General features: G+C 30.3%; 1 protein-coding gene across 1 annotated transcript in view; it reads left to right on the top strand.

The window, feature by feature from the left end:
* LOC106682621 (E3 ubiquitin-protein ligase TRIM37) overlaps positions 1 to 22,477 on the top strand; it is a 91,864-nt gene that overhangs the window by 25,651 nt on the left and 43,736 nt on the right. The gene's annotated exons all lie outside the window — the stretch shown is intronic.

A 22,477-nucleotide genomic window follows, 5' to 3' on the forward strand; every position in this document is an offset into this window, starting at 1 on the left:
TAATTCATCGCAAGTTTTATTTAATTTTTTTTCCTAAACAGTGAAGAGCTATTTCACTGTTGAACAGTGAGTTTCAGAATTAATTTCTGACGATTTCGAGCTCTATCTAAAAGCTCGAGGAAAAAAAAAAGTTATTTCGCCCCAATTTCTCATTTATTTATTTTATTGAGGTGTAGATAGTTAGTCGTAGATTAATAAGTAGAGAAGATGGCCGGGGGTGTGGTCAGCAAAAAATGAAATATATGATACAATGTATCATTGTATCATATATTTCATATTGTTCAATGATTCAAATTGTTTTTGGATTTTTTAGACTCTACTTCCATATCTTATACATATCGTCTTACTTATATAATATTATATTTCACCTTTCATTGCTATTAATATGTTACTATCTAATCCCACGGTTATTAATCAACTATTTTTTATTTTTAATTCATTATTACGTATATTTCCAAATTAGTTAGTTTATTATTTATTTTTAATTTTATGTCTCTCCGAATGATGATTGTTATATCTTTTTATTTTATAGCTCTGATGAAAACCTGAAAATCACGTCGAAACGTCGACGCAAATATAGAATTTTTTTTTGTTTTTTTGCTGACACCGTACCCCTCGACCATCATCTCTACTTATTTATTTTATTAATATTATTATTATTTTTTTTTTTTTTTTAGAACCCCTAAATCTGAAACACACAAGATTTTAAATTATAACATACATATAAATGTACAACCTTTTGATATAACTCCTCATACAGTATTGAAGCTGAATTTTAAGCAGTTTTTGAGTTTAGTGTGATGGGTTGCAATCAATTTCGTGAGGTTGGTTGGTCTAGTATTGGGGCACACTTGAGTTTTGTTTTTAAACAATAACTAAAACTTAAAAATGTGCTTCTGTTCTACATGTTTTATTATTGTTTCTGTAACATGCACAGTTGCCACCGTGGTGCTGAAGATGGCATGAGTGTCCCGAACAATGGATTTACGTTAGTTTTCAGCTAGTTGAAGATTTTGATGTGCCTCAATTTTTTATCAATTTATAGAAAACTACATATAGTTACTAATAAAAATTGATGACCCTACCATAGTTAAGAAAATAAAAAATGGAAGATGTTTCAAAACGTTACAAAAAATTAATTTTTCATTCGAAGCTACCTACTCTTTTAAGACGAAAAAACTTAATTGAACATCATAGAGTGTAGAGTAGATTTGCTAAAATATGAGTCCTAATAGAGCTGTTTAAGTTCAAGAGTTCCTGAAATACAGTTTTTAAAAAAGGAATATTGTGATCCAATATCCAATATTGTGATCTGAAGTTCTCATGATGTTCGCCGAAATAAATTTACAAAATGTTGATTTCTTTTTGTTCGGGAAAAAACGTATGGCTTATGAAAAATTATATCTCAGAAACTATTAAACGTACAGATCCCTATTAGCTTTCAAATAAAAGCTAGTTAAATGACCCAATATAACCTATTTGGAGACGTTTATCGCATGTAGCAGTTTCCATCGTATTCCCCAAAAATAATTCACTAAACTTTGATTTTTCGTTACTTTAAAAAAGGGTTGATTTTTGAAAAACTGTCTCGAACGTGAAAGAATATTGAACGTCAAAGAGCTCAATTAGAGCTCATATCTTGAAAAATTTATTTTACAAATATATAATATGCTATAATGTTTTTTAGTTATAAGAAAATGGAGCTCTGAATGAAAAATGAGAAAATATTTTTGTTTTTCTTTAATAAAATAAACTTAAGGGGGCGCCCACTTTAATATTTACTTTTTATTGAAATTTAATATATCATATATATAATATATATTAATAATATAGTAAAAGTTATGTCATAAAAAAATTTTATTTCTGGAACAGCCACCTTTTTATATTTCCCTTTACAGTTATAAATTTGGACTCTTAACTTTATATAGCTTTTATTGAAATAATAAAATATTTAGGTGAAATAACTACTTTTTTTCTCCTCTTGGGCTCTATGACTAATTCATGGAGAAGGTGAGAGAAACAACAACAATTAAAAAATAGAATCAACAGTATTTAGTGTATTAGTTGTAATAGTAACTTTTTGTAGTAGTAAATCTACAATTAGTACTACTTTTTAATTGTTGTTTTACTGACCCTAACCCTGACGAATTCTTTCTGGATGTCAACAACAAATACATAATAAAATGTATTTATCTTATTTTATTAATATATGTATTTTAACTTTTTCGGATTTGATTACTTTTTTTCATTGGTATTTTAGTTTAATTATTATTTTTATTTTATAATTTGTATTTTTTAGTAGTTTCTCAAGCTATTTCAGTATACTCAAGACCTTTGTTGGGCAAAAAAAAATCGCTGCATCCTTTTTAGGCTAAAAAATTTCGTACCCTCGAGCTAAAACAAAAATTGCAGTAAATGTTTAGCGTGTTTGAGTTTGTAAGAAAGGAGAAAAAAAATAAAAACTTAAGTGTACACTAACTCAATCAAAGTTAACTATTTATCTAATGACGTCACCAAGTAGCTGTCACTCGGTGCGGTAACTTTCAATTAAATTAAATTACGCCACCTTAAATTCAAAATGAAAATTAAGCAATAAAAATAGTATTCAAATTGGGCATTTTAAAGTCTAATATTGACGGTGATTAAAAATACATTTTTCAATATTTAATTTTATAATTATGATTAATGACACTTCATTATTTTCAAAAATGGACGTCTGTAAGTGGCCAAGAAATTACAAAGTCGGGTTAGTCGATTATAAATATTCATTACTGAAATTTTAAACAATAACTATCTCCATTGTATGGTATATTTGCTATTTCATTTTTGTAATATTTTCATAAACCTAATTTAACCTATTTTGAAACGAAAAGGCCAACAGTAACATTAGTTCCAAATTTCAAACAAACCAAGTGGTTTTAAAGAAAAACTACAGAAATATAGTGGATGGCGGACAAGCAGATTTTTTGATCCTACTATCTTGAAAACAATGAACCAAAAATACGTTCAATGAACTGAATATTTGCAATTTTATTAATTAAAAAAAAAAAAATTGAGAAAGAGGTATCGGCTTAGGAAACACTTAATGTATATATTTGCACTCAGACCAAAAAATGTTCCAATACGAGTACTGGATTAATCGATACATGTTTACAATTTTATATATTTATATTTATATCCATGTCAGGATATAAGAATTTAAAAAAATATGGTACGAAACAGATCAGGTAGTGAAAGAAGAGATTATTTTCAGATTATTATTTTATTATTAAAAATAATAATTTTTAATCACACTTCCAATGAAGCATGATTTCTAGATACAATAATCAAATGAGTTTAAGTTTAAAAATATTATCACAAGTCTTTTTTCTACAATTATCTAACGTGGAAGTTCTAATCCTTATTACCGTGATTGAAACAACCTTGTAATTAATATATTGCTGAGTTTTACTATTTTATGTTGTCTTAATGCTAAAATATTACCAAAATATTATACATTTTTTATTTATAAAAATACATGAGATCAACGGTTTACGGTGAAAAAATTATAAATTATATACTTTTGATTTCTCATTGCATTCATCTGTTTTCATTGTTTTTTTCTTAACTGCTAAATAATTTCTAAATTTCTGAATCGTTCTGTAATTATTTGTTTTATTTTCAAATATTGATTAGGCTCGAAAGTCTCAAAAAACTTCTTAACTTAATATTCAAGATCATCTCATGAAATCGTCAGACTCATCCATCAATCATTTAAAGTGATTTTTGTAGGAGTAATTCAATGTCTTTGTTGAAATAATTTGCACAGTGCCTTAGTAATTACTATTCAACACTTTACAAACATCAACCTTCAAGCAAATTGTATTTAATTATAGTGTTTTAAGTTAATTTATATGAAAGATAGTGATTATTTCAGTAATTATGTACTTAAAGGTTAATTACAAAATAACAGCGAAACTTTTAATTACACAACACCAAAGGTGCTGATTTTTACATTTTATTAAGAAAAGTTCTTGAAGTTGAGGTTTTCAAACACATTAATACGATATTAATATTCACCTAAAATATTTCAACTTATATTTAAATGTTAATATAAAAGGATTCAAACTTATTTCAATAAAAAAAAAAAATGTTTGATAGTGGTTTTAATGGGAAGCAATTTCAAAATTGGTAACACAATTATGTACTAGGAAAAATCAACTTTAAACTTGAAAGAAAAAGTTTATGGTTTCTTAAACTGAACATAACGAATATCAACTATACCAAAAATAGAATAGTTAAATAAAAAATAACGAACCCATATATGTAAATGCGATCGGAAGAGTTCGGTCGGTCTCGGTTTTTTCCGATTACAACTCCTTTCCCTATTTTTCCTTTTTTCTCCTTCAATTATTTATCGAATTCATTAATACTTTGTATGTATCCATATATTACAATTGCGAACAATGGGAACTGGTTATTTATTTCAAATAAGGAAAATTAAAGTTACTTTAGGGGAAGAATTTTTAAAATTCGACATTTAATCCCTATTAAACTATTTCGATGAGGATAAGACGTATATGATACTAAAGAACACTAGGTAATTGTGCAGTGATGTAATGGGTTTAATCAAAATCGTTAGAGCCATTTTTTATAAAATCGAAAAGAAGGTAAAATCGAAAAAGGTTTCTGTACATTCCAGACATACAACTTTGCTAAATCATAGGACTTATCGTTTTTGAGCTAGGCTGTTTTATTTTTTCACAACCGTGATACTTCCCCTTACCATATATTCCATGAATTGGTGTGTGAAAGTAAAAAGTAATTGATATCCCGAATGAATGAATATTCAAAATTGTCAATCAAAATGCACAAGGGTAAAAATTCTCAGGACTTTTTAATAGAAATGAATTAGCGTTTGGAACAGCCTCTACATAGTAATGAATAAATAGAATAATCGAATAGCAATTCGAATAAGGGAGATTGCACCATTGGGCTAAGTTAAGAATATGTAAAGTTAAGTTTTATTTTATGTTCAGTCCGATAGTGTTCCTCAAGGTAGAATCCTCAGTCCCATCCTCTTCTACACCGTCTATACAGCTGACATCCCAACCAATCCTAACACTATCCTCACCACGTATGCCGATGACACAGTTAATAATAACCTTTTAATTGTATCCCAAACTCTCCAATCCCATATCACAGCCCTCGAAGAATACTGTCGTAATTGGAGGATTCAAATAAATTCCACAAAAGACTGAAAAGACAGGAAACTGCACTTCGATTACTCTTACATAACTTTCTAGACAAATGGTCTAAACTTCCAAAACATTACAAAAGACTGATCTACATGACAGTAATAAGGCCAATCTGGAGGTACGAAGTTGAGCTTTGTGGCACCACTAAACCTACGAATTCCTCTCGTATCCAATCCTTACAATCCAAAATCCTTCGTAAAATCCTCAATGCCCCTTACTTTGTCACAAATAAAATCATACATAAACACCTTAATGTTCCCTATGTAACAGATCTAGCCCGAACTAGATATCATTCCTTCCATTATAAACTCCCTAACCACCCAAATCCTCTAGTTTCTAACCTTGCATCCTCTTTCATTCATGAAATGCTCCGAGGCGCCTATAAAACAGATGGCCACTAGGATCTGCTAGTGTAAAAACGTTATTAGAGTGCTACCAATGGATAGTTCTGTACACGCCAGTATCATTCTATTATAACTGAGATCAAATTTACTGAATGTATTATAATGCACAGTTCCAAATTTCAATAAATTATTAAAAAAATAAAATAAGTTTTTATGACGTAAAAAGATCTTAAAACCAACAGACAAACTAAATTAATTAATTATCTGAAAACTAAAACATATAGGTATATTAAATCGAATTTTGTTAATTGTAAAAATAATGAACAACCCACAGGTTTTATAATATTATTTTATTTTTACTGGGATTTAAAGTTTAGTTGAAATTTGTGGTTATCCAGGGCAATTATGCAAAGAAAAACATAGCTATTAGTTCAAATGATTCTTTAATATCCCAGTTAATGCAACTTTAAATGCTTAAATGGCCAATTACCATAAAGAAAGAAATGATTGCTGTCGTTTGCTATAATAATACGTTTACAGTTTTCTTTATTGTTAATATGTATGAAAATGACATTTCAGCATAATGATAATGATCTTGAAAGGGCCGAAACTTAGGTTAGGAGCTTTTTATATATTTCATGGTTCATGGACTTTTACTGTAGACATATTTTAAAGCGACGAATTCTCTTGTATGAAAAACTACCTATCAATGTAAATTAGTAACTCAGTTAAAGACAAAAAAATAATGTTTTGGGCGAATAATTGAAGTTGGTAGTTTGAAATAAGCAATTAAAAAAAAAAGTATAATTTTATTGTTTTTATTTTACAGAAATAAAACCCCTTTTTATCACTTCTTTATTTTTCCTCACATCGGAGCAACTTTATAAAAATCTTTGTCCATAATCCAGTTCTTTAAAACATGAATAAATTCACAATAAATAATTTTTTAAAAGAAAAATCATAATTGAATTTCAATACATCTCTCTATTATATAAAAAGGTTTTTAGTGATCGCTGTGAAATATTTTATTTTACTTTGTCAGTGAATTGAAAACTTAATGCCTGAACAGTTAAAAAGGAAAAGGGAGCACAATATATAGAAAAACTTATTAATAGTCACACAACTTATTATAATATATTGAAAAACAATACAATCTGACATACAGATTATATGTAAATTACAGTTTGAGCAAGGAGTGGAACAATTAAATGAACAGTTGTATAATTTTGGGGGATGGCCCGCTGTTAGGCGTTAGGGTACCCTGTAGTAATTTAAAAATTAATTTAAAATTTAGTGTATTAATAAAAAAATAGTCGAGACTTAAAGAATCAATAAATGACGTTTTAACAAGGAATTCGGAATCGATGTCGAGGATAAATAATGTTTTTTATTTAAAAGCCTATCACAATCGCTCAAGTTGTAATCTCGCGTAATAAGGTGAAATATGTAAAAACCATCTTTTACATAAAACCAAATCTTTTATAATAAATTATTAAGTTATACCGGAATAAACATCATGGCATAAATGATGTACTTAAGGAAGGAGCATGCAGCAAAATAATTGTTTTGTGTTTTAATGTATTGCACTGCATAATAGTTAAGGTAAATATCATGTACTACCTTCTTCAATAACGTTATCCAACGAGACTTTTTTTTGTTTAATTTTAACTCCAATAAATATTTATATACTGATGAACATTTTCTAATCAAACTTTTACGATAAATAATAGTTGATAGTGAAAAGATTTTTAGCCTTTCAATAAAGAAGATACTGATAAGGAAATTAAATAGAAAAGAAATAATACAACTTATTATTGTATTTTCGTACTGATGGTATTAATTAATTTCAAAAAAATAATAACTTGTACTGATGGAACTCACTCACACAATAAGAAACAAACTTTTTTCTTGAGTTTTATAAGGTATATCGATTTTTTTCCATTTCTCAACAAAAGCCTATGGTTCGATCTGTATCTAATAGTAGTATCCTAAATCACACGGTTAATGTTAATGGAAATGTGCGATTGCGTTAATTAATATTAACACAAATTAATATGTTTTTTTTATTAATTAATAATATCACAATACGAAACTTCAATGCTTCATTAGATTTTTATTCTTCCTTCTTCTTTTTTTATTTATTTTTGTAATGATTATCATTACGACACTTAAGTCAGTACAAGATTAAAAATCATTACACCATCATTTTCACTTGTCGAAGAATATGTAGGATATTGAAAAATAATTCGGTTTATAGTGGAATTACGAATGATTCTATGTTTACGTTTATATAATTCTATTTATAGTATTCTATTTCTGCATGCATGCAAATGAATGGATTTTTAACAACATGGAAGGAATCGTTCTGCAACATCGACCAGACTCGGTATTATTTACGACTTAATATTATATCATATAGCTGTAAATAATATTTATGCTTAAAACATTTCAAGTAAAGTAATCTGTACTAAGAATTTTTTTAATTTTATTTTGTGATATTACTATACTACTAGCATTCAATCATATACATTCAGAAATTAGTAATAGAGTTAAGAGAACTCATTCACACCATATTTAAAGATACATATAAATTAAATGATAACAAAATTATAAATAGTAATAAAAAAATTAAACACATTCATTCATATTTACAAAGAACAAACATTTAAATATGAATACAGGAAATTCATACTAAAACCTTTTGAATACGAATATTTGTAATCAATACACAAAAAATATTTAGCAAAAGTAAAGCCATCATACTCATCTTACAGTGCTTTGAGTACATTTTGATATTTTCATTAACATATTTTTTTTCAATTTAGGTATTTTTCATTAAAGGAAATAACTACTTGATTTCAGTTTGTACTCGGTACTCTGTAAAATTTAGTAAACTGTATTTGAATACCAAAATAATTAATTATGAAATTACTCAATATATTTCATCATATAGTATCCATCTAATATTTTTTGTGTTATAATTCCTGTTATTTTGAGATTGTGGCATGTAAATCGACCAACATAATCGCTGTAAGTGTCTGTTTCAAATTTATGATAGGGTTGCCACGGTGGTCAAGAGTGGCAAGTTTCATGTAGTTTTTACAATTTTAGCCACTTTCAAAATATGATCGATTAAACTATATGAAGTCTCCTCTTCCCATTTTAAGTAAATGTTTTAAAATGTATATAGGACCGTCGCTAAAAAGGAGTTTTAGTGGGGCAGGTCAGACGTGAAGGATTGCCTTCCAACATTTTTTGTGTAATGATCTGTTATTTTGAAAATGTTATATGTCATACATCGACTAACACACTCGCTATAAATGTCTCTTTCAAGCTTAGGATAAGTAAGGCTACCACGGAGGGCGGGTTCACGCCGTTTTAACAATTTTAGCCACTTTTAAATATTGCATACATCCGTCGAAAACTGTACATCGAACTTCGACCCGTTTACAATACTTTCTTTAACTAGTTGCGGTAGGAAGCAAACATAAACATGTTTATTTCTTTTTATTCTTTACAATTACTATCTAATAAACACATCCGCCTCATTATAACACATATAGGGTGGTCACCCATCCGAAATCTGACCACGCTCCACTATATTTATTTATTCCCGGAGGTTCTACCAACAATTTAGTTCTACATCAGGGCTGTTGTGTGAGGTGGATGTGTAATAAAAGAACCCAGAAGTCCTTTAACCTATAGGAACAAAGGCTCTTCGATTACTTACCAATGCGCTAATAGTGATCATAGGTATTAATATGAGAAGCTGGTTGAGAGGACTGGTAAAAATTTATTTTATTAGGTCCAAAGTTTTAGTCAGAATTACAGACCTTCATCAATACAAAACAGTAATAACCCTAATGAATAAAAGGAAATGCAGAATAACTTCAAAATAAGAAAATATCCGCTACATGAGTACTATCCTGGCCCAAAGGTTAGTAGAAATTCTAGCCTAAACTTTGGCACTATAAAATAACTCTACTAATTTGTGTTCTCCACTGAAAACGCCCAAATATCATCTTCCCCTAATATAAAATCCACGATCAGCTATGACCGTTCATTATTTTATTTCATAAGTGAGAACAGCAATAAAATGTTTTGGGACAGGAACATTCATCATCTTCGTTGAGAGGCATAGGATCCCTTCCCGGCATCGGTAACATTAGTATTTATTTTAATCAACGTAGACCTTTTTTAAAATACTTGTACTTACTTCAAAGAAGTTGATTGTACAGACTGAAATCAATTCGGAATCAAACATTTCCACAACAAAAAAACACGACCTAAGTTGATTACGTTTGACATGTTTAAAATGTTCTCAAACGATACATAGTCATATACAACAGCGGTCGCCAAACGTTTTGACTTCACGGACCAGTAAATTCATAATTTAAATTTCGCGGACCACTAATAGGATTTTTAAAGTATGAAATATATCTATAAAAAAAATTGTGACCTGAGAACACATAAAATGTACCAAGTTAATAAAATGAAACTATTAATTGTAACCAAATTATAATTTTTTAAAAATAAACAAAGACAATTCAAAACGGTTTATTAGTATATCAAACTTTTAGCATTATACATTCGTAGTGCGGTAGATGTTCCTGCTTACTAGAAATAAGATTATGGATATTTGGACCCAATGTAGTAAACAATGTGAAGTGAAAGTTTACAATGAAACAGTAAATGGCAAAATTAATAGGTACAACGCATAAATAAATATAAGTGAATAGCATTAAGTATAAGAAAAATAAAATATAAGTACAAAGATAAAATGTAAAATGAAGTACATAAACATTTTAAAAATAAGTAATAAAGTATAAAAATGAAAAAAAAAAATTCGATATGCATAGGGCTAAGATTTAAGATCATACCTGTCTTAAAAAAACACCAATATGCAAATTTCCTTAATAATCCAACTAATATATAGCATATATTTTATATTGAACTCAATACTTCCGTAAGCCAAAGATAAATGGCAATCTTTGTGAAATGAAAGCCCATTGAGTAAATTAAAAATTATTAAAAAGGGTGTCAAGCTCTGGGGTACCTCCAGTCGCAAATCCCGTAGAGAGGAGGTTGTACTGACCAGGCAGAGAATAGGTCACACGAGGCTCACCCACTCCTATCTTATTTCAAAGGAAACGCCTCCGAACTGCCAGTATTGCAACGACAATCTGGCAATAAGACATATTTTCCAACAATGCCCATATTTCACACCACACCTCGATAGCTTGGGACTGGGCCCGGATATTTCAAAAACCCTCGGAGACGATGATAAAACAATAGAATTAGTGTTTCATTTTCTAAAATCACAACATTTACTGACAAAAATGTAACATTGAACGGAAGTAAAAAAATAATAAATAATCAAATTAAAAAATAAATAAAATTAAATGAATATAAGCAAAATTAAATAAAATATAAATGGCGTTGATGATCAATGAAGTTTGGCGCCACCAAACAAAAACAAACTTCCGTAAGCCCACCTTTAAATGCTTCAACTCCATACATAAGCGACATACAGGAGAGTGAAACATTTGAAGAGTGGGAACGAGACTAGACAAAACATGTAGCTAAAGAATGCAGTTACAGCAGTAAAATTTACCGTGGCGTTATTCTATGAGTAGCGTTTTTATAACTTTTCAAGTACTGCTATGAATTGAATTATGTTTCAATCCATCTTAAAATATAACATGATGAGTAAGTACATATTTTTCTAGGGATGAACGAAATTTTCTCGTAGACAACCACTTTGGCGACCGCTGATATACATGATGTGATGTGGATACAGATCTTTCTTAATGGAATCTCTAATTGTTTTTATTTAATTTTTTATTTCCATAACTTCCAGCTATTTGACAAAGAATAAAATCTATGGCGCATTTATGAACTAATTCAGAAAAGAATAACCCAGTTCCGTTCTCAAGATTCCATAGAAATCTCGTTCCACGCTACGCTGACCATAGATTACAGGCACTGTTGAGTCAGTCTTAGTCAGTAATGACTCCATCAAGGTAACGAGGGCTAATTTTAGATAATACTTCTTTCAGATAAAGAGGAATTTCCCGTTTAAATTACTTCTTGGATATGTCACATGTTTCTCATCTTTTCGGAAGAAGCTTTTATTCATAGTTCCGTTCCATTATAAAATTAATTATTTTAAAATACAAAGTCAAACTAAAAGAAAAATAGATGTATTTCTAGTGAAATCTTGGTTAAAAAGATTTTGTGTAATGAAAGTCATTAAACTTTTGCCGGTCATTACAATTCTATTGGATTACGAATTTATTTTTATTAACGGAAATAATTTTATAAAAAAATAAAAAATAATTTTTATTATTCTATGACCAGAAGATATGGCAAGGAACTGATGACGGGGAGGGTTCATAACAACAAAGAACTATACAGTAAATTTAGAGAGAAAAAAATACATATCAATAACAAGCAGTATTGGGCCGTCTGAAGCTCAGATGGTTAAGCCTAGGTCTATCGATCTAAGATCTGTGGGCGGTTGCCGGTTTAAATTCGGCCTGGGGAGTTAACTTTTTTCATCAAGTGGTGGTCCCACAAAATGAAAAACTTGCGCCCCATCATAGTCAGAATAGGTTGGTCACCTGCAGATAACCAGCCAAACCATCACCGCTGTGGATTGCCTTAAAATAAAAAAAAAGAAAGACAGTTGTTAAAGGATATATTTGTTTTTAGTGCACACGGGTCTTGCTATTTCACAATTAAGATCGAATGTAATAAAATATTTACGAATATTTAAATACAGCTTTGATACTAAATACATTTACAAAAATATATGGGTTATTCTCAAAGGAAGTATCAAGAAATTAGTGTCATTATCCACAACAATTTCGTAACCAGAAGAAACATTCCAAAAAAAAAAAAATCAAACTTTCCTACATTTGACATCAGTAGTAATTTGATTAAATAACTCAAAGAAAAAAATAGGTTTTAAATATCGAAATATCACTAGTTCACCTTGGATGGAACAAACCTTTCTTACTTCACAAATTCGCTATTAGACCTTAGAAGTAAATTAGAAATTTGAGGCTTACAGTACCATTTACTTGACTGTTCAAGATCGAGAAACAGTAAGATACTTGGGAATTCACCTCGATCGCCGCATAACCTGGAACCACCATATCAACATCAACCACATCAACAAGGTTAGCAATGCTATATCCTATCCTAAATAGAAAATCCAAATTAAAGCTAGAAACAGTCAATATTATTTTTAAAACAATTCTCAGGCCACTGCTGATGTATGGCTGCGAAGTCTGGGGAGCGGCATCCTTTACGAAAAGGAAAAAATTACAATCTTTTCAAAATTAAGTCCTAAGAATTGCACTAGATGCTTCTTGGTTCGTAAGAAACAGCCAATTGCATCAGGAATTACAAATAGAGACAATATAGGATTACATAAAAAAAAAGGTTCAAGAAGTTCCACTCCCAGTTACCTAGAATTAAAGGAGCAGTGACCTACAACTTGGGGAATCCAACCTCTTCCCGAAGACTAGGCTGCTACAGAACATCCTGTTATAAATTCTATATTTATCAGTTCTGTTATTGCCGCTTCTAAAGTTTTATTTTATCTTAATTTTTTTTTTTTCCTCTTCATCTTTTTCTTAAATTCTCTTTCCTTTTTTTTTTTTTTCTCATAAGAAGTCAATTATTTATTTTGTTAAAGCCATAAATGTATTTGTTATTAACTTTACTTTTATCTTTTGTTAAGAATTATTATTTTAATCTATTTATTTTATCTTCATTTTTTTTATCCCACCCATAATAAATTGTTAAAAATACCTCTTGCATTAACCATGTAAGGCCCACCAGGCCGATCTGGTATTTAATAAATAAATATAAATATCAAGAAAATAACGTCTTTTTAGGCCATAATCAGTAGAATAAAACTTGGAACTGAAGAAACCTGTCCGGTAATTTAATGTCATTCATTTAAATCTTCAGTTTTTTCTAATTTTCGCATTCAGGTTTTCCTTACCCAGTTATCTTTCATGTCAGATGCAGACTAAACTAGGCTGTTGTAGGTGAGTGTGCTAAGGCGCCACTTTAGCAGTCTTCCAACTCTGATTAAAATAGGGTGATAACTTGTAAAATAACACCTCCTTGCCTGTAAGTTATAATTGAACAGGAAGAGGGCAAGAAAGAAAAAAATTGTAAGGCAAAGCTAATACGTTATAGTTTCTAAAACCCAACTATTCAGTTGCGAGTATATCTATGTAAATACTTTGTTGAAAATAGAAAAGCAACCTGTGAAAAAGTAGTGAAACATGATACTTGTCATTTGTTTACCTTGCCATAAGTGCACCTATTTCTTAGTCCTAGTTTGAAAATGAAAAGTCAAAATGGGGATGGATACAAGAAGTTGAAGGGTATGCCTGGGGAATAAATCATGGAACTTGAAGCTAGGAATTAACATGGATTTTCCAGTTATTTCAGAAACATAATTGCCTAAAGTATTGGTCGAAGTTTTTTTTTTTTTTTTGAATGGATAGAAATATTATGGAGATATAGCAATGGATAATAGGGAAGGAAAATAAGGAAGGAATTTGAACCAATGAAAATTGTCTTACTTTTTGCAGACTTATGGTATCACTCACTCCAATATTTTTATAAAATTTGACATTAAAGATATTGAAATTCACTAAAATAAAATTATAGAGGTCATTGCTATTTCTTCCTCATTTTAGAATTGTATTAATTTTAATTTAGCTAATTCGATGGGAAGTCTTGTGTCGATCAAAGCTGTATTGCGCAGCAAATTTAGTAAAGTTTAATTTTAAGAACTTGATTAATCAAGCCCAGGATATTAAGTCCCTATCTATTGGCACCAGCTAGACTGTTCTATCAGTGCGCAGTTTGCCCTTTTCAATTAGTCAATAAATAAAACAAATTTTTTTTTTTTCTTTTTTCAAGTAATGCCCCAACTACCTTCCACTTCATTATTTGTTCTATGTAGATGTTTCGTCCATCATCTGGTCCACTCAATAATTATATTAGAAAAAAACATATTTTATCAACCCTTAACATTTATTTCTATAATTACATAATTTATAATTACATCACACATTGAGAAACAATCATTTTAATAAATAAAAAAAGCCAAATATCAATACATTTTTATTTAATTACCTGAACTCATCCTATATTCATCATCATCCTCTAAAGAAATTTGTCTAGATATTAAAAAAATGTCATTATCCTGAAATTAATGTTGCAAGATATTATTTAAAAAATGTAATTTTCAATTATATAATTTCTTTCTCAAATTATATTTGCCTGTAGATGTCCATTTACTAGTCATTATCTGTAATTGGACTGTTGAACTTTTATTTATTTGAGAAGGATTAGTAAATTTACTCAAATTTTACCACTTTATTTAATCTTGAAGATAATTCTTAATTTGTTGAACTAAAATATATACAGTAGGAAGATAGTCCGGGTAGAGGTCAATAAAGGTACAAAATAGTAGAAAAACTATTTAATGTTAACCTGTTAAAAAAAAAAAACTTGTTAATGCCAGGTTAACATTAAATAGTTTTTCCTACTATTTTGTATCTTCTTCCAATATTAAGTATATACTCTTTAACCCATATTTGGTCGAATTTAATACCAACAAACGTAAATCTTCATTCAATAATTATAAATAATAACTGATAACATTTGTACTATTAATCGCAAGAATACGAAATAAGTTTAAACTATTATAAAAAAAAAATAATTCACATGAAGGAATTGTGAAGTTGGTGTGTGACTTGTAAGTGGTTAGATGTTTGTCAATAAATATATGTTAATACTGATAATAAATTATGATACATAATCCTATATAAATAAACAGTGATAAATAAACATGAACAGTAGCATATAAAGAAGCTATACACAAGAAAATATATTTGACTCTTGACATAAATGTATCCTTGGGAGATGCCTTGGTGCAGTAAGCACCAAGGTCTAACTTCCTGGTTTTACTGGACTAATCATGCCTCTAAGAAGTTATTAATAGCTGAATATATATATGTAGGGTTTGTCAAATATTGTCCAGACAAACTTTTTACCATAATTAAATTAAATCTGGTAGTCACTTGTAGTAGAGCCACTCTACAGATTAAACTAACCCACTCCCCCCTTAAAGAAAAAACTTATCTAGTTCGAAGAAGTTTAACACAAAAAGTTTAAAGTTTAGAAATAAGTTCAAATAAACAAAACAAAAAATAATTAAATAAAAATAAACATTCCATAGAGAGGGACGAGACTAGCATATTTGTTGACATTCAGAACAATAAAGGAAAAGTATTTATTTATAATTGGCTAAGTCTGCCTGAGGTCATTTTAAGTCTATATGAAAAATTAAATAAAAATCCATTGAAGGAATATTGTTATTTTATCAATATTAACATATTTATTTTTATTTAAATAAAATAAATTGTATCCAATAAAGCCTTAACAATCTTTATTAATGCTTCAAATGTGCAACCTTTCGGCCAACTTGACCACCTTTAAGGACAATCTATTACCTAACAGCTTTTATTAACTCATTATTAACAATTTTAAACATTATTACTAATAAATTAGCATATCTTAACCATAAATACACAGCCACACATCCACCTATTAAAGGCTAATCAGTCCAGATCTGATAAATTTAGTCAAATCAAACTATGAAACAATAAAACATCAGGGAATCATATTAATTTATAAATAAATTTGCCTTATCTTATGTTTTATTACATATATATGTCACTTTTGTTTGTTTTATTACATATATATGTCACTTTTTCATTTAAATATAAATATTTTTAATTGCAAATAATCTAAATACTGATATCATTTACTAATCAACAATATTATTTAACCTTCCATACAATCAGGTCAGGCATGTAATCAATTTTTAAAAACTATTTCAGTATAAATTCTTATTTATTTTAACATTAAAAATCCTATCAAACTTAATAAAAAATAGTAACAAAATTTAACCAAATTATTTTTGCTAAAATTTCTGCATAGTGTTGGTTCAAATTTGTTTTATCTGATTTTTAAATTTTCTGCATAATTATTACTTTTTGATATATAAATAGACTATTATATAGTGATAACAAATAAAATATATAAGTATTTTTGTTTTTAAAGCATTACTTTCTGTATTAAAAATTATTATATTGTCAAAATTAAATTTATGTTGGCTTTTAGATGCATGCAACGCCAGGGCTGTTTTTTTAGGATCCTTCTCCTGGTTAAAAATAATATTATTATTAAAAAATTAATATAATATAAAAATAGAATGTATCAACACCTTTGATAATAAAGTAACTTTAATTTACAATATCTGTAAAGAAATGACTCAATCATTATCAAAAGGTCTAGTGACTTTCGTTTTATTTCTAACTCTTGCAATGAAATAACTGACTATGATATCCAATCATGAAGTCGTAGAAAGAACAAGAATCAAAGAGTATTACTTCGAAATCTTCCTCCAAGTAATCTACCGTTTTATCTCGTTACTATCGCACGTGCCGAAGAGATGCAAGTGAAGATAAGGTGTTGAATCACACTTTCGGTGAAAGATCCTGATGAAATAAATTATGTAACAGTAGCCGGTGACTTTAATGAATTTGAAGAACATTAATCCTTGTACAAACCCTGGCTTATCAGGAGCAGCAAGATTTTGGCTACGTTTGACATTGACCACATTCCAATCCATATATCAATCTGACATCATATTCATCTAACAGATATGAGATATGTAACAAGGAAAATTTACGATGGTCTGACTAAGAGCTTCTGTTTCTCGCTGACCTTTGTGTTGAAAATTCCAATTATTTTTGCAATATAGCGTAAATAAAGACATTTAAAGGTATATTTCATGTTGGATGAATACGATATGTCCTAATGAACTTTTCTGCGTAGAAAAATCTCACCAAGAAATTTAGCAATATATTAATTACGGGGAAATGGGTATCTTTGATACTATGGATCATAATATTCAAGGGCGGATACAGAAGTAGTTTTCGAGGGGGAAGAAGGAACTACGGGAGTGATCACAAAATTTGGGGATACTCGTAGACCAGGATATTACCATTTTAATTTTCCTTCCAACCTTCCTTAACTTTCGGCAACAAGGAGTTCGTTTTTTGACCTTTAAAACAATAAAAAAAAAAAGTTTTAATTTTATAAGTCCATCGTCTTCCCATCCAGTAAACATTGGATTATGGAAATCCAACAATTTCCAACAAGCTACCACCTTATTCGTGTAGTTCCTATAATCCAACGGGTCTCAATTACTATTTTTCGGTACATGAAGACTTCGTATTAGAGTTTGTATTCCTCACCAGTAACAAAAAGTGTAAATTCTTCTTATTAAAGTTTATAGAGGACAGTTTTTCTCTTTAGACTGTGAATCTTGGCAGTGATGATTCCATTCCTCGTGAGGAATTGAGACACTCAAAAGTCATGTAGCACCCATCGAGTACCAAGTAAGATAGGACAGTGGGTAAATACTTCTTAAAGTGGACACTTTAGTGTCAGTACCTCTTATTCTATTCCTGAATAGTATTTTCTCTAAATATCCCCTTCAATTCCTTATATGAGTTGTCCCTCAATCCTCACTCAAACATCAGAGCTTTCTCTCCTATAGGAATGTTTGGTATATCTTCTGGCAGGAGGTGATGGAGAGGTATCCTCTTAGTTAAGTCCTGTATTGCCTCGTAGGACACAGTCCTGTATGCTTTGATGATCTGCAACAAAGCCGTCTTCTTGGCAGATGCCAACAGATTCTTTTGACGGTCTAAGAGGGATGCATATTTCAAGATACCCGATGCATGGTTTCTAGATGGCTACGTCTGCTGGTTATAAACGGCCTCACAATGATCCATCAATACGAATGAATCCATTCCTTCCGTGCCAAGTATTCTATGTTAATCTTCCTTCCAAATCTTACTCCAAGGTAGGATACCGCCTCATCTGGACTGATCGTGTCACTTAGAATCTCTAGGGTGATGCGTCCTCTGGAAAGTGATGGAAAACAATAGAGATCTCAAAAAACGCTTCACTAGCACCAACTAAATTCACAAACAAATCTTCAATCTCTTAATTTTATATGAACTATAATAAACTATCGGATTCCTCCTGCGACTATTGCTAACAATTCTAAATCCTCAACTTTCTTTTCTCAGTGACGAATAGTATAATTCAAAACGATACTTTTAACGTTTCAGATTCGCCCCGAAATTTATATTTATCCTTCCACCAACAAGGACAAATCTACTACTACTACTACTACTACTAAAAAGCAAGGCCTTTTTGAAATACAAAATATTGTTTATTTTCTTGTAATATTTATATTTACAAAATGATCGAACATTAATCTGTATTCCTAATTAGTACGATCAATTCATTTTTCTGTTCATCAATTCAAGTTCTGCAGGCCTGTCATAAAAATTCCCCGCCGTCCTTGAAAAAGCGTTAAACTTCAACTATTATCTTTTTTAAGTCGACTGAGAGGAAACCTGGTTGTTCCAAAACATACCGGGCCAAACAACAATCACAAGTGATCACATTCATCATTCTTACAAAAGATAATTAAAACAAGCGCAGTCAACCGGTGAAAGTACAATTGTCTCCTGGAACAATAATATTTTCTGATCAGAAGGGCGTAAGAATTCGCCACAAAACGCCCGCCCGAATATATCACTTTTGTCCAACAGTTTCGATTGAACATTACATATCCTCACTGTCGTTCGGTAATGTCACTACCACATTTTCCCTAAGTTAAAAGAACATTTGGTTGGATGATGATTAAGTTCGGATGATAAAGGTTAAATGCTTTCTCAATTACATGGCGAGGGACAATTTTGGGAATAAAAAAAACAAAACAAATTTTCAACCCTTGAAATGATGTAAATATTACGAGGATCAACGGAAGTTTGATATAAAAATATAAAAATAGGATTTTCTACTTGTGATATTATCCTGCAAATTACCTATCCACAGAAACCCTGTAGTTTTCAACGTTTCCCCCAATTCATTCTTGACAATATCTTACTCTATTTTTCTCTCCTTCCAAATTACTTCATCAAAACATTATTCCTTCAATAAAAAATATGCAGTGACCCTCCTTAAAATTGTTTTGGACTCTCTTCCATCCTCGCTACATAGCTCAACCAACCTAGCTTTGCGTGAAGAATGTTTTTTATTTGTCACCTTAATATCACCCTGGTTTTGAAAGTTAGGCTCTCGTAAAAAGTTGTCCAAGTGCTTAAAAAAGTGAAAGCCAGTAGAGGAGAAGTCAGGTAAATAGGATTGGTACATAGGATTTCATAGCCCAACTCCTGCAGTCTTCGCTGCGTTGGTAGTGCAACGTGTACCGTGCTTTATTGAGGAGGATCGGCCTCTTTGGATTAATAAATGCTGAGAAAAGACATTGCAACTTCCGTTTGATGAGGTCTATTTCTTGTGAAGAGGCTATAGCTGGTCATAATCAACTACTGAATGGCGGCTACGACCTATGGATATATTTATAACAGTCGTCCCCAAAACCGTGTTCCAGGAGAAAAGTATGTAAAATGCATCTCCTTCCTCCTCTGATGACCTTCTATATTACGCAAAGGTCTTTTATTTTCGGAGGAAAAAATACAATAAACAGGGGAAAAAACCCTGCTTACGACAATAAGCCAATTATACTGTTTAAATTACGATGTCATCTTCCGACAAAGAAGATAACGATTACACTAACACTTAACATAATCTCTTTAATTCTAAAACCAAACCCTTGAAAATCGAACATCTGAACAAACAAAGATAAAAATATATGATCCTACTTTCTAAATTTATTGCGTATACCAATCAAAGAAAATAATGGTTTATTTTTTAGCGTAATTTTATAGTACTTCTAGTAGCAGTAATGAGTTTGTTCTCTTTATTGTGTAATAAACGGAAGTGATATTATGCAATAATCCTCATTTGAGTACACCTGCGCGTGCACCTTCTGCATATCAGTAGTGTAGGGAAGCACGATTTCCCTCAACTCATACAAAAGTTAGCAACATATTTTTATTTATTCTTAAATTAGTCATTCAATTACAAGTAGTTTTCACTAATAAAAATATTTAACACAATAAGTTTATTTCTTATTATTTATCACCTCTTTCATTATTAATTATTGGTGTAATATGACCTAAGTTCTATAAAATATCCAGCTGATCTAGATGAAGTTCTATTATGCACAGTAGGCAACTCGATGTCGAGTCCTACATCTACTGTACCAGCCCCCACCAATTGTTGCGATCTTATGCTGCTTGCATACGGTTCTTTTCTTCACCCCCAACATGGATCTGGTATCACTAGCCACACTGCAACTCCATCGATGACGAGGCAGAGATCTTCCTCAGCGCCTCGTTGCGTGAATCACCTGCCATTATTTTCATGGTAGCCATCCAAGGAACCTGCCCGGCCCACCCCAATCTGCTTCCTCATTGACTGAAAAATTTCTGGTTCCCTGGCAACGTTCTTAGAAACAACGTTTACAAAGATACACATATATTAATATTCTGATTTCATACACCCACAATAAAGGGACATACATATACACTTTCATATACGTCCACCGTAGATAACAGTCCCGGAGAGGAACTCTGTAGGCACAAAGGTGGTAGAGGTACTAGGTACTACAGTATACTATAGGTAACCATTTCATTCTAAGCAGATGAAGGCGTGGAATAACCATAACTCTCTAAAATAACGACCCCCTGGACGCTAAAGGTTGATGTATTTCATTCAAGGCCGGATTTAAAGTTGGGATTCCCATAGGCTCAGACATTTTTACCGTCCCATCTTGATACCATCGGAAGGAAAGGAAAGGACTGTCGGTTCGGCATCGTTGCTCAATAAAACATTTATGATAACAATTTAATTTTTATTGCCTTTTTAATTTTTATTCACATCACTGAAAAAAAATACCTTCATAATCAATTTTTAAATTTTGTGTGTATTAAGTAAATTAAATAGCCAAATTTAACCGAACCAAACCAGCTATTAGAAATAACTTTAATCACTTTGATTGCTACTGACACATAAATTCATGTCTGGATTATGCTCGTAAAATATTGCTATATTAAAATTAAATATTGAAGTTTCCTCCAAGAAAAAACAGTAGGCAGTTTGTAAATTTATTTTAATAATAAGTTTCTTTAGCGCACTTGCTCAGTCTACTGGCTCATAACCAGATGTGGCGAAAGGGAAGCGCTGGGATCTTATGAGCTCTGCTCTACCCCTCACACGTGGTGGATAGAGTAGACTCAGGGATGCTCAGGTCGATTATGTAAATTTGACTAGAGATTCTTTCATTTAATTTATTTATTTTTGCATGCACATAGTTTGATTATGTTCATTTTCTTTATCCTTCTGTTTGTATATATTTTAAGAGAAATTTTATTTATTTTTATGTACTTTTTTTTCATTGTTATTTTATTTTATTTTAGTAAGAATGTGATCATTTATCACTATTATATATTGCCCACAACGGTGTGACAGATTGTAATATCAGTCAATTAATAAAGTTCGATTAAACAAAAAAAAAATAATAATAATAATAATAAGTTTACTCATGCATGCAACAATATAAAAAATGAGATTACGCCTTTAAAACAAAAAGAAAACGAATAAAATAAATTTATAAATTAGCGAAATTATAGTTATTAATTCATTTTTATTAGTTTTAATTTATTGATCACAGGATATAATATGCACTCTTGACCAAGAGCCCAAGAGGAAAGAAAAATATGTTATTTCCCTCCAATTTTGGATTACTTTAATGAAAAATGTATAGACTTAAGAGATAAATTGATGACTACGAATCATGGTAAGAGA

The sequence above is a fragment of the Halyomorpha halys genome, unplaced genomic scaffold, assembly GCF_000696795.3.
Source record: "Halyomorpha halys isolate HHAL.00 unplaced genomic scaffold, Hhal_1.1 Scaffold432.1, whole genome shotgun sequence".
In the NCBI taxonomy this organism is placed as follows: Eukaryota; Metazoa; Arthropoda; class Insecta; order Hemiptera; family Pentatomidae; genus Halyomorpha; species Halyomorpha halys.